Source organism: Solanum lycopersicum, chromosome 7, assembly GCF_036512215.1.
Source record: "Solanum lycopersicum chromosome 7, SLM_r2.1".
Lineage (NCBI taxonomy): Eukaryota > Viridiplantae > Streptophyta > Magnoliopsida > Solanales > Solanaceae > Solanum > Solanum lycopersicum.
Genome location: NC_090806.1, coordinates 27,713,716 through 27,730,949, shown reverse-complemented (window position 1 = coordinate 27,730,949; position 17,234 = coordinate 27,713,716).

Below are 17,234 nucleotides of genomic sequence, written 5' to 3'. Positions count from 1 at the left end.
AAAGCGAAGACTTGTAACGAAAGCTTCTAAAGAATGAAGTACTTAGGGTAGGTGGTGGTATGGGTCACTATCTACTCATTTCACTAAGTAGTCATTCCAAAAGGGAAGACTTTGGTGGTTTGTCGGGTGTCTTTTAATGTTTCGCCATTGATTGAGGGGATTTTATCTCTCGAGTTGAGTAAACCGAAAGGGATAGTCTTGAGGATTTCTTTGGTGTGTATTGAAGGAGGAATATGCATACTTCCTTTAAGTCTTACCTTAGTGAGTATTAGGATAAATCCATAGGTTAAGAAAATTTTATGGAAAATGAGTTCACTTTCTATTTCGCTTGGACTCGGAAGTTCACTCATATAGGATAGGATAATTCATTGTGAGTGCTTGAAATGATTCATTGTTTATGTTCAAATTTGTTGACTATGATATTTATTGGAGTTTACTAAAAAGTGTTGGAAGTTCCTGTAATTGGTTTCGTTTGGTTTAAAATTATGGAATCTCTTATCTAAGTTATAAGTGATGGTTTTTATGATATTTTGATTTTTTATCATTGAATGTTTATATTAAATTGCATGAATTGTTTTTTCAATAAAATGTCCCTTTTTTCATGTTTTTGCATAGGCCATACTTAATATAGTATTGGTACTAACCCCATATTGTTCTATACCTTATAAGTATAGGCTGAAGACGTTTTGGAATTTTCGAAGGCGAAGCTTGTGAAATTCAGTATCTCAAGAATTTGTATGTCCTCATATATACGATAACATAGTCTATTGTTTTGTAGTTTTATTATTTATACTTCTTATGTATTTTGTTTCAATGTAAAGGTCCAAACATATTATAAGTTGTTTCTAATGTTTTGATTGTGACGATGAGTTATCCTAAGTTTTTATAAAATATTTCCTTTTTATTGATTTATTCGTGAGAAGTTTTAATTCCACAAAACTTTTCATGTCGTATGTAATTAATGCTATTTAAAGAGCTTGTACAAGACCCCAAAGTGTGAAGTATGCCTGGTCACGAAACGAGAAATTGAGTTTGTTATCGACTTACTACAGGATAGAAATCACATTTCAATTCCTCCTTCTCAGATGGTTCATCTGAATTGAAATAGTTGAAGGCTCAACTCAATGATTTAGTAGAAAAATACATCATTCGACCTAGTGTTCCTCCAGGGGTTTCTCTTATTTTTTTTGTGAAGAAGGATGTGTCCCTTAGAATGTGTATCAAATATGTGCAACCTAATAAACACACTATTATTAAAAATTATCCTCTCCCTCAGATTGACGACTTGTTTGATCAACTCAAAGAGGCAAGTTACTTTTATTAGATTGACTTGAGATCGGGGTATCACAAACATAGGGCTAGAGGTGAGGATAAACATAATTAGTCATTTAGGAGTAGATATGGTCACTATGATTTCTTAGAAATGTCCCTTGGTCTCACTAATGCCTAGGAGGCATTTATGGAACTCATGAATAGGGTATTTTGAAGGAACCTAAATTCATTCATCATTGTCTTGATTGATGACATAGTGGTATATTAGAAGAATGAGGGTGAATACATGGATCATTTAAGGGTGTTGTTACATGTAATTAAGGAGAATAAATTATTTGCCAAGTATAGAAAATGTGTGTTTTGGTTTAAGGTAGGTGGCATTTGTTTATCATCTCATTTCTAGTGAGGGAGTTGAGGCTTATCCAAGGAAAACTGAGGAGTTCAAGAATTGACCTAGACCATTGACTCCAACCCACATTAAAAGTTACTTGGGTCTAGCTAGTTATTATAGGAGGTTTGTGGATTGATTTGCGTCCATTGGATCTCCCTTGACTACTTTGACCCAAAACAGTACGATATTTTAGTTGTCGGAAACATGTGAGAGGCTTACTTCCGCTCTTGTATTGACTTTACAGGAGGATACCAAGGGTTTCGCCATGTATTTTGATGCATCATGAGTTTTTTTAGGTTTGTGCTTATTAAACATGGGAAAGTATTAGACTATGCCTCTAGATCACTTAAGGTGGATGAGGGAAACTATCGAACTAATGATTTTGAGTTAGAGGTTGTGGTATATTCCTTGAAAATATGGAGGAATTTACTTGTATTATGTTAATATTGATGTGTATACCTACCAGTAGAGTATTAAATATGTTTTTACTCAATATGAGTTGAATTTACGACAAAAAAGGTAATTAGAATCTTTGAAAGATTACGACATGAGTGTTCTCTTCCACCCGTGCAATGCCAATGTGGTTGCGGATACTCTAAGTATTATGACCATGGGTTATGTGTTTCATGTAGAGGAAGACAAGAAAGACCTTGTGAAATATGATCATAGGTTGGCTAGTTTGGGTGCAAGATTGGAAGATTCTCGGAATTGTTATTTAATAGTCCATCATAACTATGAGTCATATTTAGTGGCTGAGGTGAATTCCAAACAACACATTGATCCATCACAGAAGGACTTGAAGGAAACGTTTCTTGGTAAGCATAATTAGTCATTCTCCTTAGGGGGAGATGGCATCTTATGGTATCAATGGAGGTTGTGTGTTCCAAATGTAGATGGTTTGAGGAACCCGATTCTTGAGGAGGCTCATGGGTCTCGTTACTATATTTATCCGGGTTACATAAATATGTACCATGATCTTAAGGAAGTTTTTAGGTGGGAAGGCATGAAGAAGTGCATAGAGGAATTGGTTTCTAGGTGTCCAAATTTCCAATAAGTGAAAGCCGAACACCAAATTATGGGTTGTGTACTTCAAGAAATCCAAGTTGCTTCTTGGAAGTTGGAAGACATCATTATGGATTTTGTGGTAGGTTTTCCTCAAATAGAAAAGCAATATGACTCCATATGGGTGGTTGTGGATAATTGACAAAATCTTCACTTAATTCTTGTCAAGTATACGTACTGTTCGGAGGATAATACAAGGATCTTCAAGGATCAGATTGTTTGTTACAATAGTATTCTGTTATCCATGATCTCGAATAGGGGTGCACAATTAACATCTAGGTTTTGCAGGTCATTCCAAAAAGGTTTGGGTACCAAGGTGAAGTTAAGCAGCACTTTTCTTCCCAAAACAGATAGTCAAGCAGAGAAGACTATTAAAACCCTTGAGGATATACTTAGAGCTTGTACAATCGATTTCAAGAGAAATTGGGATAAGCACTTGCCTTTGGTGGAATTCCTAACGAGACGCAAGTACAGCCTTGAAGTTAGGGAAACCCTTAGGTATAAACAAGGCGTGCTCGACCTTTCGAACGTCTTCCACAAGCCTCTTTGAAAATATTCATTGCATAAGAAATGAAAAGTACTGCATAATTTTAAAATTTTCAGAATAAAAAATTATAAGGAAAACATCTTTTAGATATATGAAGGATAGTCTCATTGTAAGAAACCAAATTGAAGACACTACATTAATATCTTACAGACACCGCCCTTTACATTGAAAGAAATACATAATAAGTCTTATCATTTCTTAATAGAAGAAACTAAAGAAACATAGACTATGCCCTAAAATATATGAGGACATACTTAGTCCTGCTATTTTGATAAAACCTTCATGAATTTTGTTACAAAACATGATACAATATCACCATTTGGAACATAGGCTAAAACTTCCATTTTCCTAATATAAGAGCACTCTTACAATAAACCCAAAATTTCACATGGACTACTCCTACAGTAAGTTAACCTGACTCTCCCCTAAGTAAGACATAAGGAGATTTTCCATAAAACCTCCTTAATATATACTCCAGAGATCCTTAAGACTACTAAGGATAAGCATACTTCATTTCATTTATACAAGTCACCATTTAATAAAGAAGACAATAGAGAAGCGTTCATATACATAAGAAGTTCATATAAGGACCATCCTATAAGACGAATCCCAAGTGGGCACTTAGTGCAATGTGAAATTCACATCCCATACAAATTACCTTAGACTAGGAACATCACAACCTTCACATAAACAACTTTCATCATGCGAAACATCATATAAACATGCTTCCTTAACATTAGTCATAAATTCACATTACTTTATCTTACATCATGTCATGACCCATTTATACATTTTATGTAACGACACACAAAGACTCCCTCCAAATGTCTACTTTTGCAATGGATAGATAGATTCCCATTAAACTACCTACCCTAAGTAGTACACCCTTAAAGAGACTTAGTTAATTTACATACATATGTTGAGGCTAGCTTTAACCGACATACACAATGTGAGCTACACATGGAATCACGGTATTAACCCCTAGAGGATGACGGATCCCCACCTTCCTAAGGTAGGGTAATTCTTGAGCCTTTACATGGGGTTTCCAATAGCTACTCCTGTGTGGGCACATAGTTAAGGGATAAGGAGATTGCTTCTATGTAACTCATTCATCGTCTAGAGAAAAGCACTCATCTCTAGAGGTACATTGGATACATCGTCTCTACTCACGATGTGTAGCCACCCCTTCTTTATTCTCTCGGTTCTAAGCATAGCTCCCCCTCGGAGTCTTAAATATTAATAGACTAGTTAAGGTAGCTATTAATACCACTTCTAAAATCACTAAATGTACTTATCTCAAGAGGTTACATTTGAAAAACACATCTCAACTCACAAAAGGCATCAACCTGCAACCTTTCTTGGAAAGCTCATTTGGAATAGTGAGGTTGCTAACTAAACACTTCATCTCAACTCAGGAAGTGTACACCCAATATTTCCCCATTTAATCCCATATTTCATTCATTAGAGTTTTATGAATATGACCTTTCAATAGACTCTCTTAAATACTCTTACATAAACTTCACCCATTAATTCATTCTAGGTATGTGATAGAGAGTACATGTGAGAACGCATTTCATATAAATCATATCATTCATAACATTCATTTATAATCATATTTACCTTGGATTCATCATAGTGACACACTATCATGCTTCACATACACATATACCTCATTTAAATCTAACATCTTTATGATACACAATCTCAAGTTTATAGACATCACATATATAATATATATACTTTTAATTAACTTCACATTCAATGCATTAAAAGCCATAAATGACACCATACACACATATTCATACACATCATGTAAACACCGCCACCAAAGGTGAAACGTACCACTCAAGATCATATCATAATAAGAACAAAGCAAGATTATTACAACTTACCCATCATCCAAGCGTTCACCATTTTTTCTCAATATCAACAACAATTTATAATAATAAAGTATCTTAAGGCAATAGGTAATCACAATATAACAGATAGAAAACAATAGATCTAAAATTATCTAGTCAAAATATTAAACACACACTACATAAGCCAAAAGTTGAGAAACTGAATGAGCATTGTTTATTGAGTTTTTTACCTTAAAATCATCAACTAGCATTGAATAACAGAATATTACATTCATTAGAACCTTTTAATGCAAGACCCATTCTTAGAGATTAAAATAGAAGAAGTTTGTGTTTGAAAATCCTTTATGAAAAGTCTTGAAATGGGCTCCTTTAAGGAGAGAAGAGTCAAGGATGAACTACCATACATTAACAATAAGAAACCCATGACAATTTCAAGAAGACACTTTTTGCATCCATAGCCCAAGCTCCAATACCATGACCTTCAATGGAGGCTTGATAAGGATTTGGAAGAGGAGAGCCTTTGAGGGTTTTTAATATTTGATTTCTAAATGTGGGATTTGGTTTTAATTAGTTGGGGTAATGGGTGTATAAAGACCTAAAAGCAGTATACAACACACCCCAAAATACCCAAAACACCCCTACATTTATTGGACCAATGTAGACAAGTCAAATATCACTTAAAATTTCAGAATTATTGTCAGGGGAAAAGTCCGCGTAATGGAGCTGTTCCCACAAGACTTTGGAAGTACATAATGGACAGAGGGGTGTACGACCTAGCCGCGACGCGCCTTTGTTTCCTCTAGTAAGTACCCCTGCTATCTTGGGCAACTTGCTTGGCCAAAATTTTGGTCCTCCTTGGGGCCTTAGTGCCGTTCTTGGGGAGTCGTAGTTGGACGTTTTGACCCCAAACATGTCTCTATAAGTAATAGGTTCACCCCCATTGATTTTAGAATTAAAAAAACACATATACACACATACAACATACAAGGAAATACTAGAAGACATCGAAGGGTACTTTCCAAATGTCTTGGTCGTTCTTTGACATTTGACTTCCAAACACTTCCAAACATTACTAACTGAGTTCAAATGCTAAAATACATCATTCTAAATCATTATTAATTCATGTAACACATGTGAATATCTAGTTTGACCTTTTTCATTTTTAGGGTCATGATAATCTCACCCACTTAGAAAAATTTTCGTCTACGAATGACACTAAACACTTTCAAGAGTATCAAGGACTAAATGAACAACATATATCACATCAAATAAAGGTCATATCATTCATAGTCAATGAACGAACTCACAAGACAAACTAACTTAATTTCATTAAGCACTTTAATAAACACAAGCAATTGGAACAAATTCATTAATTCAACATACATCGTTACTTCATCATTTTTATTTCATTTATCGACGAAATAACTTCTCCAAATTATACATGCTCATCATATAATTTAAAAGCTTAAAATGAAATAACTTTCAAATAACACATTGGCACATGACTAACAACTTTTATGAAATTAAGAAAATATCATTAGCATCACATTGACATGAGAAATATAGATTATCTACCATTCTACTCATGAAACTATGATATCACAAAAAGCATGCAAAACATTAGACCATCAATGACACTCATCATCATAAAGAGAAAAACATCTCATACTAATATGCAAGACTCCAAACATAACCAAAGTACTATTAATTTTAGTCTCAAGCGTGGGTAAGACTAGAAGGAAAATATAAGATACAACCTGTCCTACTATTCAACTCATTCTTCCCCACTTAAGGTAAAATAATCTAAAGAAAATAAAAAAAATCATAAGGAACTATAACTTATATGGGCCTCTATTCTGGGTTATCTCTTTAGGCCATTTTTATAACCTATTGTCAAAGACATTACCAAGTATATTCAAGGTCTCATACTTCAAAAATCCCACTACAATTTCATAAGGTTGAAACTGGTACGAACCTTAACTTATGAACATCAAGACTAAAAATCAACCGTACTAGTCAAACGTAACACCCTCCTACCGGGGTTCAAGCTTAGAAAAAAGGACTCCTTTAAACATCACCTCATTCAACTCTTAAACACCACTAAACTCTTAGGAAGAATCCTTACACAAGAACTTTAACCGAACATAAGGACAACTATAAAACATTTCTCAATTAAAAGGGAAACTTCCCACTTTTACGGATGTCACATTCCCCTAACACTCCTATCATCTACACCATAGATTTCTAATATCATTTCGTACAACTATAATATATCTCACTTTCCCCTTAAAAGGACTTCATAGAACCATTTTAACTCTTATCTATATTAGAACAAAATCACCATACAATTTCACATCATAATACTTCAAACCTCATAAGTTACACATAGACATAAATAACTTCATATTATAATACTAGAAAAAAGTAACGTTCACATCTACTCTTCTAGACACAAAACCATCATAAGTATCAAAATTCACTTTTGTCCCCCTGAAACATAGAAACATGTCCCCTTCCAAGCAATCATCTCTTTAAAATCACAAGACAATGGAAAAGAACATAGAGACCTGATGGAGTAAAGTATAATGGAATGATACAACAGTAATGAAGAAAGTGAAACTCTATCATCCTATAACCTCTAGTCTATGGATGTGTCGCGACTCACTCCAATGAACTAGACTCTACAAGAAGTGGCTTGTGAGACTTTAGATCTTAACCTATTTCCGATAAACCTTGCTCTCATTCCAAGTTTGTAACGACCTGCAAGTATACCCTAAAAGTTAAGGCAACCTGTAGGTCAAAACAAGGCATGCTCAACCTTGCGAAGGTCTTGCAAAAGCCTCTTAGCTATCATTCATTACATAAGACATGTAAAACAGTTCAAAAAGTTGAAATTTTAATAATAAATAATTATGACAAAATATCTTTTATAAATAATAAGTATAGTCTCATCGTCACAAGCCATTTTAAAGACACGACATAAATATCATAGGGGCACGTCCCTTTACATTGAAAGAAATACACAATATGTCTTAAGAAGTCTTAAATGAAAAAACTAACGAAACATAGACTACGCCCTCGGATATATGAGGACATACATAGTCTTGAGATAGTCGATTCCCAAGCTTTCCTTCTAACCTTCAACTCGGCTCCAACCTATACTTATAAAGAATATAAAACTATGTTATTAGTACAAACAATGTACTAACTATAACAAATCATCTTAAAAAGGACAATTTTTTTGAAACATACAGATCATGCTATTTTCATAAAACATTCATGAATTAAGTTATAAGACATCACATCATATTTTCACTTAGCACAGATCGAGATGAAGGGCACAATTCTTGGGCAAAATATGCCAAAATAAGTGGCCATCGACGACCCCAACAACTGTCTGTTGTTCCCTCAACAGTCCATCGACTTAGGGTTTCGATGCGACCAGTCAGCAAAGTTTTTCCATTCTACATTTGGATCTAAGTATCCACCAAAGGGACCCTACCAATGGTCCGTTCACTCAGCCAACGTCCATTGGTAAAGGCTCGTTGGTAGGCCTGCAATCTGTGAAGTTGCTGCCAACTTGGGGTGTTTTATGTGATACACCCCAAGTCTTTTATGACCGTAGGTGGATAATTTTATTGTTTTTAGGTTATATTAGAATAGTTTTGAGCCTTAGACCTACACAATACCGCTCTCTTCAAAATATTCAAACTCTCTCTCTCTAAAGACAAACTCTCTTAAGACCCCATTAAAAGATAGAGGTCAAGGAAGGATAGGAGGGCTGGTTGGACGTGTCTCTTCATAAAAAAATCTTGGATCTTTTCTTCCTTCAGTGAGGTATGATATCCATTCTTGAATATCTTTTAATTCAAGAAACCAACTTCCAAAAAGGGTTTCTAAACTTGAACTCCTTCTAACTTTGAATTCTAGTAGGGGTCTTCTTGTATTTAAGTTTTAATGGTTTAAATGTATTTTGTTTGGGATTAATTTATGATTTTTATGTTAAAACTCTAATGGAACTCTTATTTATGTATGCTTTAACCTTTGGCTTGAAATTGGGTTATGTGACATGATTTGAGTAGAATATGCACTTGGGTCTTCTTGTATTTGTCATGTTGGTGTAGCTACTGCCCAAAGGGACTCAATATTTTTAAATATTGATAAAAAATTTTATGATTGATGATGGTTGGAATTGATATTGAGTTGCTTTCATTATATAGTTTTTATTATGAATGGATATTGTGTTGTATAGTCAATCTTATGAAAGGCAGTACTAATGAGAAACTTGATGTTATTTAGTATTTTTGAATATGTAATCTTGAAGGTCTGACTTGTGAAATGAATATATTTTGGATACGGATCTGGTATTGATTTTTGGTGTAGCTTGAATTGCATGCTTTACCTAGATTAAGTCTAAATGAAGTATATAATTATGAGAAGTATGTAGGGTGTAACTTAATGACAAAGGTTAAAGTATGTGTAGAACATGATTAAAGAGAAATGATTCTTATATGCAACGGGTGCACATGTACAGACAAACATTTTCAAGAATGTAACATAACAAGTTGAGAAAAAAAGGGAATCTTGAGGTGAACAAACTTCGATAGGTGAGATGTGGTGTCTAGTATCAACCTCTCTATTCCTTGAGAGATTTATATGATAGACTACTAGGTTAATAAATCTGTGGGGAGTTATGCCTAGCACTCACAGAATATGAAGGAGAGTTGGGTTACACTTCGTGAGTTGAGATGTTGTATTTCAAAAGTACCTCTTTTGATGAGTACTCCTCGTTAGTAAAGAATGAGTTAGTATTAATCTCCTTATCCCTTAACTATGTATGCACATAGGTGTAGTTATTGGGAAAGCCATGTAAAAACAAAGAAGAATGACCTTACTCTAGGCAAGTGAGGGTCCCTCTCCGATAGGGGTTAATATCTGGATTCCATGTCTAGCTCTCCTTGTTTATGTAGGTTAAGCAAATCCGCAACAAATAATTGATTGAACTAATCCTTCTAATAGAATGTACTACTTAGGGTAGGTGGTGGTATGTGATGTTATCTACTCATTGCAATAGGTAGGACATTCCGAAAGGGAATACTTGGTGCCAAGACTTCTAAAAGAATATAATTATTAGGGTATGTGAAGGTATGGGACGCTATCTACTCATTGCACTAGGTAGACATTATGAAAGGAAAGACTTTGGCGGTTTGTTCGGTGTCTTTTAATGTATTGTCATTGATTGAGGGGCTTGTTTCTCCCAAGTTGAATAAGCCAAAAATGTTAGTCTTGAGGTTTACGTTGGTGTGTATTGGAGGAGGCATATTCATATTTTCTTTATATCTTACCTTAATGTGTCTTAGAATAATTCCGAGGTAGGGAAACTCCTATGGAAAATGAGTTCACTTTCTCTTTCGCTTGGCCTTGGAAGTTCACTCATTTAGTGTAGGATAGATCATTGTAATTACTCAACTTGAATTTAATGTGAATGGTTTAAATGATTCATTGTCAATGTTTAAATTTATTTACCGTATATGCTTAAGGATTTTACTCTTAAGGTCAAGTTTATTTTACTTTAATGTTCTTGTTCACTTAACATTATGGAAATTCTTGTCTAAGTTTTACTTGATGGTTAGTGTGATGTTTTGCCTTTGTATTAATGAATTTTTTACTTAAATTGCATGAAAATACTAAAATGTCCCTTTTTACATGTTTTTGTTTATGCCATACTTAGTATATTGTTTTGTACTAACCCCATACTTTTCTATACTATATTAGTATAGGTTGGAAGTTGTTGAAGGTTTGAAGGCTAGAAGGAAGATCTTGGGAAAGCGTCTCTCAAGGAAAAGTATGTTCTCATATATTCGAGGGCATATTCCTTTTCTTAGTTTCATTTAAAGACTTGATATGTATTTTACTTTATTGTAGAGGGCCATGTCCCTAAGATATTATGTCTATTATGTCGTTTCTTTAAGGTGGATTTTGGCGACAAGATTCTCTATGTATTTATGGAAGATTGACTTTTATTAATTATCCATGAAAAGAATAAAATTTCCATAGTACTTTTTATGTCTTATTTGATAAACGATAGTAAAGCTCTTGTGCTAGACAACAAAGGGTCAACTACGCCCTATCAGGAAACGAGGGTTCTCTCTAACTTCTAGGGTGCTTTCATGTCTTGAAAGACTTTGTATCAGATCGTAAGGGTATGGTAAATATTTAAGGTTCTAAAAGTCTCACAAGACATATCTAGTATTATCTTGGTCATTGGTGTGAGTTGCGACACATCCATGGACAAGTGGCTATAATATGATAGAAATTTCACTTTCTTCTCTATTCGAATGTCGTGCCATAATGTTTAGTCATACAAGGTGTCTTCTCCTAACCTCTTCTCTTTGTGTTTATAGGACATGAATACGAGGACATAAGCCGCTAGAATGGAGGAGATTGGTGTAGCTAATAAGAGGATCCCTCTCCATAACCATGTTCCTATTGTTGTCATATAGGAGGAAGAGAATGTGGAGGTTCCCCTTCAAGAATCCCAAGTGCCTAGGGACCCCAAGAACCTCAAGTGACTCCGGAACCCCAAAGATCTCAAGTGCCTCTTATGCCTTAAGCTACTTAGTTGATGGAGCTATGAAAAATGCGGAGTTCGGGCTGACCTAATGAACTTGAAAAACCTCATGATGTCTCAAGCTCAAGTTGTCAAAAATCACTTTGTGTCCAAGCTAACAATGGAGATAGTTTCAAACCAAATGCTAGTACTCTCGCCTATAGGATTTGGTATTTCATGCGGATGAACCCTCTTACTTTTGATGGACCTAACGTGGATGAAAATCCACAATGTTTCATAGATGATGTTTTCAAAGTGGTAGATGTTATGGGTGTGACCCCTGGGGAGAAAGCTGAGTTAGCCGCTTACCAACTTAAGGAGGTTGCTCAAATGTGGTATGAGCAATATAGGAGTGAGAGACCCATAAAAAGAGGGACGGTTGATTGGGAAGAATTTAAATAGGCTTTTCTAGATAGGTTCTTTCCCTTAGAGTGGATGGAGAATAAGATGGTTAAATTTATGAATCGTGAAGGTTGAATGAGTGTTCAAGAGTACTCTCTCAAATTAACCCAAGTTTCCATGTATGCCCCAACCATTGTAGCCAACCCTAGGTATTGGATGACTTTTTGATGGGAGTATCTACCTTTGTGGAAAAAGAGTTTCATACGACAATTCTTCTTAATGATATGAATATCTCTAGGCTCACTATTTATGAGCAACAAGTTGAGGATTGCAAAATTAGGGAGTTAAGTCGAAAGGGTAAAAGGCCTAGGTTGGATTATTCTAGTCACCAAAGTCTTGAGAAGAGGTTTTATCCACAAGATTATTCCTTGGGAAACATGGATAGGGATCCAAAAAAATATTCTCAAAGTAGTGGTCATTCCTATGAAAGGGAAAGATGCCCTACTTATGGAAAGCAACACGGGGTAATAGTCTTGCTTGAACGGATGGTTTTTTTGCATGTGTTGATAAGGGACACAAGATGAGGGACGGACTAAACCTCAAGTCAGGGTGGAAATATGTCAATCAACCTTCCTTAGATCCTAAAGCCCCTAAGAAGAACCCTTCCTATGCGATGGGAAGGATAATTAATACGGATGGATGGTTTTGGTAAGACTTAAATTTTTGTTATTGTTTCCTTTGTGTTATTAAGTGAGATTATATGTGTTTATAGTTCATATGATCAGTTCATCATGATCAATTACTTAAAGAATGAATTTTCAAAATTTTTTGGTAACTTGTCAGTAAACACAATGAGCTTCACTATGAGAATAGAGAAAAATTGTGTTTTCTTGAATTGATGTTTCAATATGTGTAAAATTATTGTTCATGAGCATGTATAATTTTGGTGAAGGTAGTTCCTCCATAAAAAAAAGACTAAGAGTGGATTTTGACTTCTTGAAGTTTTGATAAAAAGTTTGTGTTACTAAGTGTTTGAAAGTGTTAAAGGATGCTGTTTGTAAGTTAATGCTTTTATTTATGATTGTTTTGTTCATGATTGAAGTGTGTTATGTAATGCTAAATGAGTCCTTGTTATTCTTAATTTTTAAGTGTCACTAAAGATGCATGGTATTTGATGTGGGGGAGAATGTAATGCCCCAAAACGAACTAAGTTGAACTAGATCCTCGTGGTTGTTTCTTGAGTTTATTTTAAATTATACTAAGTAATTTTAGTGTCCTTAGGCAGTGTGAAGTTTTTTTAAGTTTTCAGTTCAATCGATCAAGAACGTCCATGGCGTTCGGAAAGTATGTCTTAGAATGTACTAGTGTTTCTTGTTGTGTTTAGACGAGTTTTACATGTTAGTTTTACTTGACTTTTACATTGGATATTCATAAGACCTAGATTACTTAAGCAACAGCTGCCAAAAGCAGTGGCCTTCGATGACCAAAACGATGGTCTGTTGGTCCGTCAACAATCCATAGACCAAGAGCGTCGATTAGACCAGTCAGTTCTAATTTTCCAAGAACCATTTTGATCTAAGTATCCATTCACGAGACCCTACCAACGGTCCTGGGCTCAACGACGGTCCGTATGTAAAGGTCTTCGGTGAGGCTTGCAATATGTTAAGTTGCTACCAACTTGCGGTGTTTTCTGTAAATATACACCAAGTCTATTAAGACCTATGTGGACAATTTCAGTGTTTTTAGGTTATATTAGAATAGTTTTAAACCCTATACCTTGACATGACCCCTTTCTTCAAAATATTTAAATTCTCTCTCTCTAAGGACAAACTCTCTCAATACTCAATTAAAAGCTAGTGGTCAAGGAAGGATAGGAGGGATGGTTAGACGTGTATCTTCACAAAAAAATCTTGGATCTTTGCTTCCTTATGTGAGGTATGGTATCCATTCTTCAATATCCTTTCATTTAAGCAGCCAACTTCCCAAAAGGGTTTCTAAACTCAGACTCCTTCTAACTTTGAATTCTAGTAGGAATCTTCTTGTATTTAAGTTTTAATAGTTTGAATGTATTTAGTTTTTGTCGATTGATGATTTTTATGTAAACTATAATGAACTCTTGATATGTATACTTCAATCTTTTGCATGAAATTGGGTTATACAAGCATGATATGAGTAGATTATGAACTTAGGTCTTCTTGTTTTTGTTTGGTTTGGGAAGCTACTTCCAAAAGATCCTTAATACGGTGAAATATTTATAAATTGCTTATGAGTGATGATGGTTTTAATTGCCTTCATTATATAGTTCTTTATTGTGAAGGATATTGAGTGGAATAGTCCATCTTATGGATGGCGGTATTAATTGATGAACATGATGTTATTTAGTATGTTTGAATATGTAATCTAGATTTCCTAACATGTGAAATGAAGATGTATTTGAAATGGATCTTGTATTGTGTTTTATTGTACCTTTAATTGTATGCTTGACCTAGTATAAGTCTAAATGAACTATATGATTATGAGAACCATGTAGGGTGTGTAACTTGATAAACCAAGGTTAAAATATGTGTTAAACTTGATAAATTAATTTATTCTTATATGGAAGCGGAGAACATGTACACACAAACACTTTAAAGAATTTAATACACCAAGTTCAGTAAAAAGGGGAATCTTGAGGTGGACAAACTTCGTGAGTTGAGATGTGGAGTCTAGTAGCAACTGCTTTATTCCTAGTGAGCTTTCTATGAAAGAATAATAGGTTAAGAAATCTGTAGGGAGTTATGCCAACCACTGGGTGGATATGAAGGAGAGATGGGTTATACTTCGTGAGTTGCGATGTTGTATTTCAAAAGTACCTCTTGATATGAGTAGTCCTCATTTGTACAAAATAAGTTAGTAGTAATCTCCTTTTCTCTTAATTAATGTGTCCACATAGGTGTAGCTATTGGGTAAGATATGTAAACACTAAGAAGCATGAGCTTTCTCTAGGCAAGTGCGGATCCCTCATCTAATAGGGGTTAATATCGGGATTCCATGTCCTATTCTCATGGTCTATGTCGATGAAGCAAATCCCCCACAAAGAATTGATTGAAATAAGTCTTCTAAAAGAATGTATTACTTAGGGTAAGTGGTGGTATGGGACTCTATCTACTCATTGCACTAGGTAGGCACTTCCGAAAGGTAAGAGATGGTGAAAAACCTTTTAAAAGAATGTACTACTTAGGGTAGGCGGTGGTATTGGACTCTATCTACTCGTTGCACTAAGTAGGCATTTCGAAAGGGAAGGCTTTAGTGGTTTGATGGGTGTATTTTATTGTCTTGCCATTGATAGAGGGGCTTGTTTCTAACGAGTTGAGTAAGCCTAAAGGGATAGTCTTGAGGGTCACTTTTGTGTGTATTGGAGGATTCGTATGCATACTTCCATCATATCTTACCTAAGTGACTCTTAGGATAAATCCGAGGTAGGAAAACACTTATGGAAAACAAGTTTACTTTCTCATTTGGTTGGCCTTGAAAGTTCACTCACTTATAATAGGATAGTTCATTGTAATTACTCAAGTTGAATTTATAGTGAATGCTTTAATTGATTCATTGTCAATGTTCAAAAGTGTTTACTATAAATGCTAAGTATTTAACTATGAAGGTCAGTTTGTTTTACTCTAATGTTCTTGTTGGCTTAAACTTATGGAAACTCTTATCTAAGTTTTAAATTATGGTTAGTATGATGTTTTGCCTTTGTATAAATGAATGTTTTACTTAAATTTCATGAAAATCTATTTTTACGAAAATGTTCCTTTTTTATTAATCCCATACTTTTCTATACTATATAAGTAAAGGTTGGCATCTTTTGAACATTTGAAGGCTAGAAGAAAGATCTAGGAAAAGTTTCTCTCAAGGCAATGTATGTCCTCATATATTCTAGAGCATAGTCCTTTTCTTAGTTTTTATTTAATGATTTGTTATGTGTTTTAATTTATTGTAGAGGTCCATGTCCCTAAGATACTATGTCTTTTATGTCATGTCTTTATGTTTGCTTGTAACGACTAGATTCTCTAATTATTTTTGAAAGATTGTATATTATTCATTATTCGTGCAGAGTTTTAAATATCTACACTACTTTTCATGTATAATGTGATGAATGCTAGTTAAAGGGCTTGTACAAGACCCCAAAGGGTCAAGTATGGCGGGTTACGAAACCAGTGTTCTTACTTACTTCTAGGTGGTGCTTTCGGGTCCTGACATCATCAACCTCCAAACCTATCTTATAAAGCTCATTGGGAATAGTGATGTAGCTACTAAACACTTCATCTTAACTCACGAATAGTATCCACCTGAATTCCCCTTTTCATACTTTGGGGATAGTAAGAATGGTCTAGAAACTTTATCTTCACTAAAGAAGAGTGTCTAACCTTCAATTACCCATTTCATTCATTAGATTCCTATTGAGAAAACCTTTCAAAAGACACTCATACATACTCTTTCATAAACTTCATTCATTCATTCATTCTAAGTGTATGTGTGAGAGTACATGTCAGAACACCTTTCTCATAACCCCTATCATACATAACATTCATTTTTAATTATGTTCATCTTAAATTCATCAGAATGATACACCATGATGCTTCACATACACATATATCTCATTTAAACCTAACGTCTTCATAATACACAATCTTATCTTTATAGACACCACATGTATAAGAAACATACTTTTACTTCAATTCATATTCAATGCCTTCAAGTCCATTAATGACAATATAGACATATATTAATATACTTCATGTAAACAACGCCACCAAAGGTGGACCATACCACTTAAGATCATTTAATAATAAGAACTAAGCAAGATTAGGACAACTTACCCTTTATCAAAGCGTTTACCTCCTTTTTTAAGTATCACCAACAATTTATTATAATAAAGCATCTTAAGGCAGTAGGTAATCACAATATAACATATATAAAACATAGTTCTATCATTATCAAGTCATGAACATTAAACCCACCTCATAATCCAAAAGTTTAAAAATTGAATGACCATGGTTTTTTGAGTTTTAAACCTTAAACTCATCAACTAACATTGAATAATATCATATTACACTCACTATAACGTTTTCATGCAACACCCATGCTTAGAGTTCAAAATAGAATAAGTTG